Here is a 12,083-nt window from a genome sequence, read left to right on the forward strand (position 1 = left end):
GACCCGTCCCAATCCGGATTCCTAAGCAACCACAGCACAGAGACCGCCCTACTCGCCGCCACAGATGACATCCGCACCCTCCTGGACCAAGGCCACGCCGAAGCCCTCATCCTACTCGACCTATCAGCGGCCTTCGACACAGTCTCCCACCGCACATTAGTCGCCAGACTACATGATGCAGGCATACAAGGAACAGCCCTGGACTGGATCTGATCATTCCTCACCGGAAGAAGTCAAAGGATCAGACTCCCACCCTTTCTCTCCGACCCCACGAAAATCACCTGCGGAGTCCAACAGGGTTCATCCCTAAGCCCAACCCTCTTCAACATCTACATGGCCCCCCTCGCAGCCATCGCCCGACAACACGGCCTCAACATCGTATCTTACGCCGATGACACCCAGCTCATCCTCTCCCTCACCAAAGACCCCACCACTGCCAAACTCAACTTCTAGAAAGGAATGAAAGACGTTGCAGTCTGGATGACCAACAGCTGCCTGAAGCTCAACACCGAGAAGACAGAAGTACCACCCCTTCTGCATGGGACAGCACCTGGTGGCCGACCGCCCTTGGAAGCCTACTTACCCCCTCAGACCACGCCAAGAACCTCAGCATCGTACTCGACTCATCACTCACCATGAACCGACAGATCAATGCCGTCACCTCCAGCTGCTTCAACACCCTCCGCATCCTCTGCAAGAACTTCAAGTGGATCCCCCCTGAGTCAAGGAAGACAGTCACCCATGCACTCATCACCAGCAGACTGGACTATGGAAACACACTTTACGCCGGCATCAACAAGTCCCTACTCCGCAAACTCCAGACAATACAGAACACCGCTGCCAGACTTGTCCTCGGTATCCCCCGACATGTACACATCAGTCAACACCTACAAAGATTCCACTGGTCCCCCCTGGAGAAAAGAGTCACTTTCAAAATCCTAATTCTCACCTACAAATGCCTACACAACAACAAACCCAAAACCTCAACGACAGAATCAACTTCCACGTACCCAAAAGAAACCTCCGCTCTTCCTACCTCACACTGGCCGAAACCCCGCACATCCACAAAGCCAGAGCAGGTGGAAGATCCTTCTCTCACATTGCAGCCAAGACCTGGAACGGGCTTGAACCAGAGTTTTTCTGACAGCAAGTGTAAGGAGCGGGCAAATTCTTCTTAACAGCCGCATCGTGTGAAAACAAATTTCTACTGTATTTCAGACCTGTTCCTTTATTGTAAAGAATTGGTCCAGGTAAATTCCCAGATTCTTAACAACTGGTTTAGGGCTAGGAGCAGTACCTAGTTCGGGAGCCACCAATCAGCAGCCCATATCTGTTGGGCCTTCCCAAACAACATGATCTCTGTTTCTCCTGCGTACAACTGGAGACAATTTTCGGTCATCCATGCTGCAAAAGCTTTCAGTCTTGCTGCAAAACACTCTTTGACTTGTGTCAGATCATTATCAAAAGACATTATAAACTGTGTGACATCAGCATATTATAGTATATCAAATCCAAAAGATTTTGCAAGCTTTGCAAGCGGTGCTACAAAGATGTAAAACCTTTAGTTAGCAATTTCAGAAAGTAGCTAGTTTTTCATATCACCACTCTAAAAAAAATATATACTGGCTTTACTTCTTGTGCCTAGATTCCCATGTCAGTGTAACACGCTCACTTTAATATATTGTGTAAACTACAACCTGATAAATTTGCATCGCAAATCAGATATATATTGTGAGCGATTTACCTTTTAGTAGATATTTGAGTGCTGCCTTTCTCTTTTGTCTGTCTTTGCCTGCTTGCATTCTTTTGAACTACTTAGAGATTGAAAATGGAAATGATATTCGCTATACTTATGTTGCATAGCAGTGGCGAATTCGATCTTTCTTCCTTCTTTTTTTATCATCCCGCGATTAAATAGTACTTTAGTAACACTGAGGAGGGAACTCGTTATTGATTATGGGAACATACGCCTTTAAACCTTTCTGTTCTTCAGCATGGAACCTAAGAATGTGTTTACAAATACATATTTTCAGTCACAAAGATTATCTTATCATATGAGACACTGATTTAACCATTTTGGTACTTGCAGTGCCATGTTTGAACAGCATCTGCAACTCAGGTGAGATAGTTTAACGCGTGTGAGAAAATGTATTCTATGTAAATGTAACACTTTATTTGGTCTTTAACTTGGATTAAAAAAGGTTCCTATGTTTTTATTGTTTTAATCAACAAGGCTGTAGTGTTACATGAGTTACCACATCAACTACATTGGAGCTCAAGAATTATTCTTATCATGATCGGGAAGGAGCTGTTATTCCATTTCCACGCTGTAATTTGAATGTGCTTAAACACTGTGGGGCAGATTTACAAGCCCCTTGCGCACTTTTGCGTCACTTTTAACATGGGAAAAGTGACGCCAAAGTATCGCATGGAGCATGTAAATCTGCTCCTGTAAGAGAAACAAGGAAGACGTTCAGTCACATTGGAAAGTATGCAACTGAGTGAACGGATTTTCACTTTATTATTATTGCCTTTATAGTTTCATTGTTGCACATGGACAACATTTTGTATCGAGATAGAGTCACCTTAATTGAAACTTCTACTACCAGCGGCTTTGAACGACTGATCTCAAGAGCGCAGGTAAGAAAAGAATCCAAAATTCAACATTCGTTTTGTCTTCCCGAATTCAACAACGCTTCGGGTGGCATGCAATGGCTTCAAGGGTCTTATGACTTCCTAGACATGAGTTCAATCGTGGCCTAGGACTCAAAATATGTTACATTTGTCTTTTGGTAATTTTTGAAACCCTCGTGGGGTGTAACTAAATATAATCTGCAGTGATTTAAAATGTCTTTTTCTTGGGGTTCCACGTGATTGGTTGGCTTTCAAATAAGTGAAATAACACAATGCAAACTCGGAATACATTGAGAACAGTGCAAACATGTATATGAGATTATTATGCTGTACTTGGTGATCGTCATTGGTCTTTGCAAGATAGTTGGTTCTGACATTCATAATGTTGATACTCGACACAATCAATATATAGAAATTCAAGTATGTGATGTGGGATGCCTGAGATGTGGCCCTCCACGGGTTACTGCTATCCTGACCCTTACAAGTGTTAAGCTTGTTCTTTGGATTTTAGATTTTACAACCTATTGAGATGCCTTTATAAGCTTATGCTATCCCTTGGTATAAGGAGGCTAATGTATTGCTGTATTTATTGTTATACTTTATAATTGTATATGTAATTATGATGAGATCAAGAAGTGGGAGCTCGTAAAATGTAATTTTTCATATGTTCTATCACTTTTTGCACCTTTGATAAGGAATAATATATGTTTTGGGTTATGTCGTTGTAAATATATCTTATGGTAAGATATATTTCCCTCATCAGCTTTGTACATATTATTGTTTGTTTAAAAAGGCCTATATAAGAAACACAGTCGCGAAACACGTATTGGCTTTTTGGCTGTGATATTACACTTTGAAGAATACAGAAGCATGTCGAACTAACTATTGTAAAAAGAAATTTATTCTCAGACCATGTTTATTTATTTAGTGTTTTATATAGCACGAACGTGACCTGTTAGGGTGTCAGAGCGCTTAACAGTGATAAAGTGGTCCCAATTGTGACATTATCAAGCATCATAACAAACTCATGAGTGTAAACATTACAATCAGTGGTCAGGAAAAGATATTGCGCTTGCAATAATATCTGAACCTGAAAGAATACATCATATTACAATTTTTTTTTACAAGCGACTGAACACGAAAAACAAAGTGCTAAAATTTACAGTTTAGCTGAGCATCCGCCTTGTATGTTACGTAATAGGGGTCTCTCAAAGAGGTTGTGTAGATCCCAATGAGCTTCATTTTGGAAGTCTTGAGGGGCCAGCCAATTATATAACAGTAGGGAAGGGTTGATGATCAATAATCAAAAGATTAGGTGATTACTCTGTAGGGAGTTATGAAGGGAATTTACCTGTAGGGAGTTATGGAAGGAATATACCCATTAGGAAGATCTTAGCTGTCTTCATGAATCTTGACGAGGACAGTATTCTTACAATGTTCGGCGGTAGCGAATTCCAGATTATAGGTGTGGCAACTGAGAAAGCTTTGTTTTATGTTTTCTTCTTCTGGAAGAATGGTGGTTTCAGGACAAGATCCTTGGTGCTCCGGGAGTACCTGCCTCCTCCGAATATCACCATTTTCTCAGCTAGATGCAAAGGTGTTTTTGAGTGTAGTACCTAGTGTGTGATACAAGCCAGTTTGAGTTGTATTATAGAACCTGTTATGAGTCTTGCGACTGCATTGAGACAGGCTATTAGCGGAGCTGTTGATATCTTGGGCAGACCAGATACAGTTGTACATCCGTATGCGATCCTCGAGATGACTAAAGCCTGAACTGCCATTTTGAGGTCTTATGTTTCTAAGAATGGTTTCCGTTTTTTTCTAAGACAGCTCAGGTGAAACCAGGAAGTTTTAGCCTACGAGTTGTCGCGGGTTTGCATGTTCGGGTTCTTGTCCAACGTGATTCCTAGTGATTTGGTTGCAGTTAAGCGCGGTGATCAATTTGGTCCATTCCTTAAATCTGTGTGCCATCTGCATACATTTGGATAGAGATGTTGGTGTGACGAAGTCTTTCAGCCAGTGATTCCATGTAGAGGTTAAATAGAGTTGGGAAAAGAGTTGAGACTTGTGGTCGTCCAATTGTAATAGGGGACGGCGATGATAGATTTTTATTTACTAAACATCTTTGCATTCTGCTCTCCAAGAAAGATTTAAACTATTCGAGAACAGTTCCCGACAATCCCATCCTGTTTCTGTCTCGATCCAGCAGTTTATTATGGTTTACAGTGCTGAATGCAGATTAAAGCTTCAGAAGAAATAAGAGACATATTTTGTCATGGTCTAGTGCTTCCAAGGCGTCTTCAACTATATGAAGTTTTGTAGTTTCCGTACTATGGCCTGGTCTGAAACCCAATTGGCAGCCGTCTAGCAGATTACATTTTGAGAGGTGTTGGCTCAGTTGTTGTTGCACACATTTTTCTTGCACTTTCCCTTAAAAGGGAATATTGGATACAGGCCTGAAATTATTTGGGTCAGCAGAGTTCATTGTTGTTTTTTTTATGATGGGGATGACTTGCCCTCTTTTTCTGGTATAGAATCTTGAGACAAAGAGGCATTGATTATCGCTGTCCAGATGGGGATGACTATTTGGTTGGCTGTCATCGAGCATTTAGAAGGGAGAGGATCTTTGAAGTGGTTATTTGGTTTTGTGGACCAAAGTATTTTGGAGATGTTGCTGTCTTCATATAAATTGAAGGTAAAAGTTTGAGCTTCATTTTTGGACACTGCTTGATAGGAGTGTGTTGATTTGTCGATTTGTGAGTCCATCAGGGGAGGTAGGTTGACAGCAGCTGTTCTAAGCTCATTTTCCAATGAATTGACTTTGTCTGTGAAGAAAGACGAGAATTCCTCACTGTAGTTTTACCATTTTGAAGCGTTTACGTGGTCTATTTTGAGGGTTCACCTGTTACATTCTAAAGAATTCATTTTTTGATTTGAGAATTCTTTAGAGGATTAGGTCAATTTATTTGACTGTAGTTTTACCATTTTGAAGAGTTTACGTGGTCTATTTTGAGTGTTCGCCAGTTACATTCTAAATAATTAATTTTGTGATTTGAGAATGCTTTTGTTGTATGCGTTTCTGGTCTTTCTTAGCAGTCTTAGTTGGGGGGGGGGTGATGGATGTTGTCTCCATTTCCATTCAGTTAGTCTCAGATTTCTCCATTCCTTGTTTAGGGATCCGCTAAAACAAGGATGTTTGTCTCTAACCGTGATTCTTCTCAGTTTCAAAGGGAGAAAATGAATCGATTATATCTTACATTGTTGCATTGTGGTGGTCTGTAAGTTCCCTGACGTTTGTTAAATTAGAGGGCGGGGGAAGATCCTTCTCGCAACATGCTGCCAGTTTCTCATAGTCCAAATCTTTTGTATCCTGCATCCATCACTTTGTTTTGACAGACTGTGTAGCTCTTTTCTTTATTACGCCTGGAATTTGGAAGGTAATAATATGGTGGTCTGGCCAATTGCATGGAGAAATCGACATTAAATTGACTGCCTTTTCCTTTGAGGTGATCCAGTTTAGTGTAGATCCTTTAATGTGAGTTAGCAGAGTGCAGGCTTGAGTGAGTGTTTGGTCAGTTAGGAATTCTTTAAAGACATTAACCTGATTATTGTTCAGATCATCCCAGTGAAGATTGAAGTCCCCCAGGAATATATCATTGGAGTGGGAGGAAGAGTTTTCAGTGAGGATTTCCATTAGGTGGTCTATTAAAGGGTCCTTCTTACCTGGGGGATGGTAAAATATGTGTAAAATGCATAGATGATTCACTTTGTTTCTTATGGAAAGTGCAAGATATTTGCAGGAGTTGAGTGGATCGGAGTCCAGTTGCGTAGCAGAGAGATCAGAGCGGTGAATGCAAGCGACACCTCCCCCTTTTTTATATGTCTGTCTAGTCTCACGATGCTGTAATTTGGGAAACTAATAGATCCAAGCACGGCAGGGTACCTGATGCTGAGGAGGTGGTATGCGGAAATTATATGGTTGATGAGGTTAGCGGTGCTGGTTTGCTGTGATGATTAGAAGATGGGCTGACCATTAACCTATCAGCTTTTTGGTGGTTGGTATTCTGTGTCACGTGTTGAATGGGCATCACGATTGGGGGTATAGGGACAGACCTATCTTTGAGCATTGGTGTTAAGCGGCTTTTGGTAAAATGTGTCGGATTGTCCTCTGAGTGCGGGTGGTCGCTATCCTGTGACTCTAACCTCGTTGATGTGAACTTAGTTTGCTGGGGTTCTTGTGTTGTCTTAGGGTCTGTTCCAGAGGGAAGACTGCTTAGAGGTGTATTCATTCATTCATTTGTCTTTATTTCGGTCACTCGGACCATAAAAGAGTACAAGAAAAATACAATAAAATCATGAGAGTATAAAATAGAATCATATTTCAATTGGAATTTTTAAACAGTACACAGTTGAAAATAAAAACATCACGTTAATTCATCGACTGGAGTAGTTTGAGACGATGCGTACGAGTAAACGACATCGATGTTAAGAATTTGGCAAAAGCGATTGGAGGCGAAAGATCTGTTTTCAGTATTCTAAAAGCTTGGGAATACTGCCTAAAACCCAGATTTCTAAGAAGAGGGCGGAGCCAGTACATCCTTGCTTTCCGATACACTGGACAAAAAAATATGACATGCAAATCTGTCTCAGATGTATGCTTGCAAAGGGGGCATAAAGCTGTGTGGTCTGAGTGTGCCCAAAGAGCCGTATATGCCCTGAGAGGGAGGGTACTGTAGCGCCATTGCATATAGAGCTTCCTTGTGAGTGGCGGGCCCATATCATTAAAAGTCAGCTCTAGGTGGTATGAGTCTTTAAAGGCCAAGAAGTTGGCAGTATGGGATCCCTCCCGCGCACTCATGATGGCATCACGTAAGTAGTGCTCATAGTATGCCTTCGAAATAAATTTACGTGAGACCCTGGGGCATGCGGTCTCAGGGTCATGCCACAAATCTGGTCTGCCAAGTAACTCGCACATGTGCTTTATATAGGTTAACCATGGTATGTGCCTGTTTTTATAGAGTCGCAAGATCTCTGACAATTCCGCTCTGTAATCAGAGAGTTCCGGTGAAGACCAGATTTTGCACCAGAAAGTTAGGGGTTTAAGGCCCAGCTCCTCTGAGATCGGTCTTAGACCCAGATCTAATCTAAGTGGCAAAAGGGGTGTGTTTACAGGTAGAGCTGCCAACTGCCTGAGGAAGGTATTCTCTGTTACCTGGAGCTTCTGCGTTGACGTGTGCCCCCAAATTTCGGCTCCATAAGTGACAGCCCCTCTAGCCTGAACTTTGTAAATTTGTATACGTGGGCCAAAAGGCCTGACAATCCTTTAGTCATCCTGGCAATTCCGCCCACCAGCTGGGTCAGTTTCATATTTGCCTTTGTTTTGTGGGAATCCCAGGTCATAGACTGATTTATAACTATCCCCAGGTATTCAAAGGTATAGACCCTCTCTAGTCTGGAGGACCCTATGGTGGGGCTCGCGCGCGTTGCGGGAGGCGGATTGAAGATCATGTATTTAGTTTTTGCAGCATTGATCTCCAAACCGCGATCCACACAAAATCTCGCGAACCCATCCAGGACCCGTTGTAGACCCATTGGGGATTTGGAAAGCAGCAGGGTGTCATCTGCAAACATGATTGCAGGGACCCTGCTGACATCCAGCTTGGGGGCATCGATGTTACTCAAAGCGCTAAGATGGTTTATGACCCCGTTGACAAAAAGGCAAAAGAGGGTCGGAGCAAGGACACAGCCTTGTCTAACCCCCCTGTCAACGGGGAAAGCGTCCGAGAGAGTGCCTCCTCTTCCGCATCTTACCTTGGCGAAATTTCCCTGGTGCAATCTTCTCAAAATTGAGAGAATGTCAACAGGGACCCCCAGCTCCATTAACACTACCCATAATTTATCCCTAGGCACCAAATCGAAGGCGGCACGGAGGTCCACAAAAACCGTATAAAGGCTGCCGCCCTCGATCCGCACCGTCTTCCAATATAGAAGATTCAGGCGGAAGATTTGATCAGTGGTAGAAATACCTCTTTGAAACCCCGCTTGGTAAGGGCTCATGATCGCAGTGTCTTCAATCCATTCCTGGAGGCGGTTTAGAATAAGTCTGCCAAAGATCTTCTGTGGTATATCTATGAGACTAATAGGTCTGTAGTTGGCAGGGAGCAGAGGCAAACCTTTTTTAAAAATTGGGACGATATCTGCACCCAGCCAAGTACCTGGCAAGGGCATGCCTCCCAGGATGGCATTAAAGAAGATCGTAAAATATGGCGACCAGACATCCGGTTCCTGCTTAAACAGGTCACCTGGCAGCCCATCTAACCCTGGTGCCTTTCCTGATGCCAAACCGAGCACAGATGCACGTACCTCCTTGATTGTAAACGGCTCACCAGTCTCGACGGGGCAATGAAGTTGGCTAGTATTTGCCCTAACAACTTCAGGTAGTTTATAGAGTGATTGAAAATGGTCCTGCCATGCCTTAGGTGAAATATTAGGTTCTATGGCGGATATCAATTCCTCCGAGCCTGTATTGACACAGCGCCAAAATTTGCGCGAGTCCGCGCAGGCCAAGGAGTTGGTAAGTTTGATCCATTTATCATATTCCCACTCACTTTTAGCATTAGAGATCAGGAGCTTATAGGCTAATCGCCTTGCCCTGATTTCCAGACTACCCTTACTTTCTCTGATTGAGGTGAGGAGATCGGTTTTTGCCTTGCGGCAAGCACCATTGTACCAGAGGGGGCCGGATGTTTTTCCCTTGAACTTAGTTGGTTTTTTGGTTAGGTATACAGAGAGGATTTTAGTGAGGGCAGCATGTAACTGACCCAATTGCAGGTGTGTGTCCATGGCGGAGTCTTTCATCATAAGCGCCTCAACCTTTTCAAATAAGGGCACTACCTGTGCATAAAGCTTGGGTATCTTAGCCGGGTGGGAAGCTATTAACTCCCATTTCACTCTGCGCCTATTGTTCTCAAGGACCAGGCTCTCCTCAGTTGCCTCCCATGTTTTCCCCCTGGCCGTGATCCCAGGATGGTTATAAATTAATTCTAGGGCATTATGGTCACTGTCATCCCTGGTGGTGACCCAAAAATCTCTAATATGCGACCAGGAGGTCAGGGGGACCAAGACGTAATCCAACCGTGACTCACTGCCCACTCTGTTGAAAGTGCATCTTGCCGGGATGTCGGAATTAAACCTTCCGTTACAGGCCCGGAGGCCATGTTTCAAGGTTAAAAAGGTAATTTGTAGGGCCAAGGGGGACCATGTTTTTGGGGCCGGAGCCTGTGGAGGCGGTATATGCCACAGAAGATCCTCCTCCAAAGCCAAACCTTCCATAATGCCCAAAAGGGGCTCGTAGTGGCAATTAAAATCTCCTCCTATAAGATAGGGTGTGCCCTCCGTGATGTCATTCAAGACAAGGGCGAGCTCCTCAATGGTAGGCGACTCCTGCATAATGTTGGTTGGCCTGGAATAGATATTAATCAGCAGGAGGCTTTGGGCATCTGGCCATTCCAGCAGTACAGCAAGAATATCAGCCGTATTCGTTGGAAGGACGGCAGCCCTGCACCCCAGGTCAGTGGCCACCCATGTTGCAAGGCCGCCCGAAGGGCGCCCTCTACCCCCCAAGTTGCATGTGTAGAGAATGTTGCGAAACCCGTGTGGGTAATGTCTTCTCTTGCCCATGTCTCTTGGAGCAGGCAAATGTCTTTATGTTCAATAAATGTGCTCCAGGATGGGTTATTCAATTTGTTGGCTAAGCCCGCAACATTCCAGGATAAAATCCTAAGGGGAGGAAAATTATTTGGCGCGGGGGACGCGCTCGGGTGTACAATCTCTCCCGAGTCCGTCCTTCGAGGATGGCTAGGGCATAGTTGTTTCCGTGAGTGATCCACTCGGATGGTAAGATGGGTGAAGAGTAAATAATCCCTGGGCCACCCTCGTCGTTAGCTTGGGTGTACACAGAGTGCTCCTTCTCCTTGAGAAGTACTAGTTGGCTATTGACTGCTTTGTTCTTATTTTTGGTCGTTGGACCACCACCCTCCGGCGCAGACGGTCAATCTACCATGTCTAAGGTACTGAATCTGTTGTGAGTTGGGAGATAGTCTGATCGGGGAAAGCCTACAGTCGGGTACTCCCTGCCAGCCCCTTGACCCCTTCTACCGCCTCTCCTATCTACTAAATCCCACCCTTCATCATCCTGTTCAATAATTGTGGGAGGATAGAAGAATGATAAGGGGAGGGTTTGGATGAAAGATCCCGGTGTAATGTGCGGCCAGCTACATATATGTGAAACTGTGCGGGGGTCCCTGAAGTTGATCAATACACAGTCGCCCTGGATGTTTTTTTTTGTGTTTCCGAGCCACGGAAGTCTCCTCACCATGAGGACCTCGCTATTAACACCCAAGGGGAGTGGCCTATTATTAGAGAGCCAGTGGATGACCTTGTTTTTCAAAGCCTCAACTGGTTCTCTATTAGGTGGTTTCAGTTCGGGAATTCCCGCTAAAATAACTGTGTATGGAGCTGCCTCTGGCGGTAGATTAACTGTCCTGTGTCTGCTACCTTGGCCCTGCATCCGTACTGCAGGTAGTGTGGATATATCATGGGGGCTAAGAGTAGGTGTGCAGGGTGGAATCGAAGGCCTAGATGTTTGAGGAATGGATAATCTGGGAAGATGTGAATGTGCAGGCTTTTGTGGACAACAGCCGTCCCCAGCTAAGGGTACTTCCTTGGGGTTCAGGTTTGTACTAGCTATTTTGGAAACATCCACTAGATGATCGATTCCCTTTTGGAAATTAGTTATGCATGATTCCAAGTTTGCAAGGCGCTCTATTAGGGGAGTAAGCATTTCATTCATTAGAGATTTTATGTCTAAGAGAGTGAGACCATCCACACGTGGTGCAGCGTTGGAGCTAAGTGGTCTGTGGCCCTGGGTTAGAGGTATATTTGGCCCCATACAAGCCGCACCCTGTTGGTTGGCTTCTCCCCTCGGGTTGTGCTTTGGTATTTTAGACCTATGCCCCACTACATTTTGAGCCCTTCTTTTTCTTTTAGGAATTGCTCCCTCCCGATCCCCCTGCGTTAACTGTGTAGTTGAGTTGGTACTATCAGTGGAGAGGACCGCAATGGCAGTGCCTGTTTTGCAGGTAGTTTGGGCAGGGGGAAACCTGGGTGGTGAAGGGGGTAATATGCTGAGGTCAGCAGGGGCAGGAATGTCGCAGTCTACAATAGGTAAGGTCGGGCGGTTTGACTCCAATGGCGCAAAGGTGCCAGGTTCCCCCCCTACAACAGAAGTAACAATTTCTGGCAGTTGTACAGGGGAAGTAGCATGTATGAGAGGGCCCAAAGACGATCTTCGGACCCAGTCAATTTCCTGAGAGATACGCCTCTCTAGGGTTGTTATTTCATCGATCAGCAAAGAACCAGCCGTAGCAAAGTACATGTCCAAAGTACCT

General features: G+C 44.5%; 1 long non-coding RNA gene across 1 annotated transcript in view; it reads left to right on the forward strand.

Moving 5' to 3' along the window:
* Positions 1 to 12,083, forward strand: part of LOC146868766 (uncharacterized) — a 257,644-nt gene that overhangs the window by 117,783 nt on the left and 127,778 nt on the right. The window contains exon 2 of the long non-coding RNA XR_014966417.1: positions 2,540 to 2,640. This is a non-coding gene — a long non-coding RNA (uncharacterized LOC146868766). The remainder of the gene's footprint in view (positions 1 to 2,539; positions 2,641 to 12,083) is intronic.

This window comes from Triturus cristatus, chromosome 1_2 (genome assembly GCF_964204655.1).
Source record: "Triturus cristatus chromosome 1_2, aTriCri1.1, whole genome shotgun sequence".
NCBI classification, from domain to species: Eukaryota; Metazoa; Chordata; class Amphibia; order Caudata; family Salamandridae; genus Triturus; species Triturus cristatus.